We start from the raw sequence: 233 nt of genomic DNA on the forward strand, positions 1-233 counted from the left end.
CGTACAGACCCTCGTACCCGCCGAGTTTTTTCCGATGTTTATAGGATCATAATGTGCATCTGCAAGGGGCTTGTAGATGAATGCATGTCAAACATTTTGGTGTCCGAAATCCCGTTTTTTTTGGGGCGTTGCACGTGCAGCCTCATATGAACATTTTCATTCCCCATAGAACATGGTCTCCATTTACACACTTACAGAATTTTTAAAGGGCAACCACCGTCACCATCACCAAC

This window comes from Penaeus monodon, chromosome 32, assembly GCF_015228065.2.
Source record: "Penaeus monodon isolate SGIC_2016 chromosome 32, NSTDA_Pmon_1, whole genome shotgun sequence".
Taxonomy (NCBI): Eukaryota; Metazoa; Arthropoda; class Malacostraca; order Decapoda; family Penaeidae; genus Penaeus; species Penaeus monodon.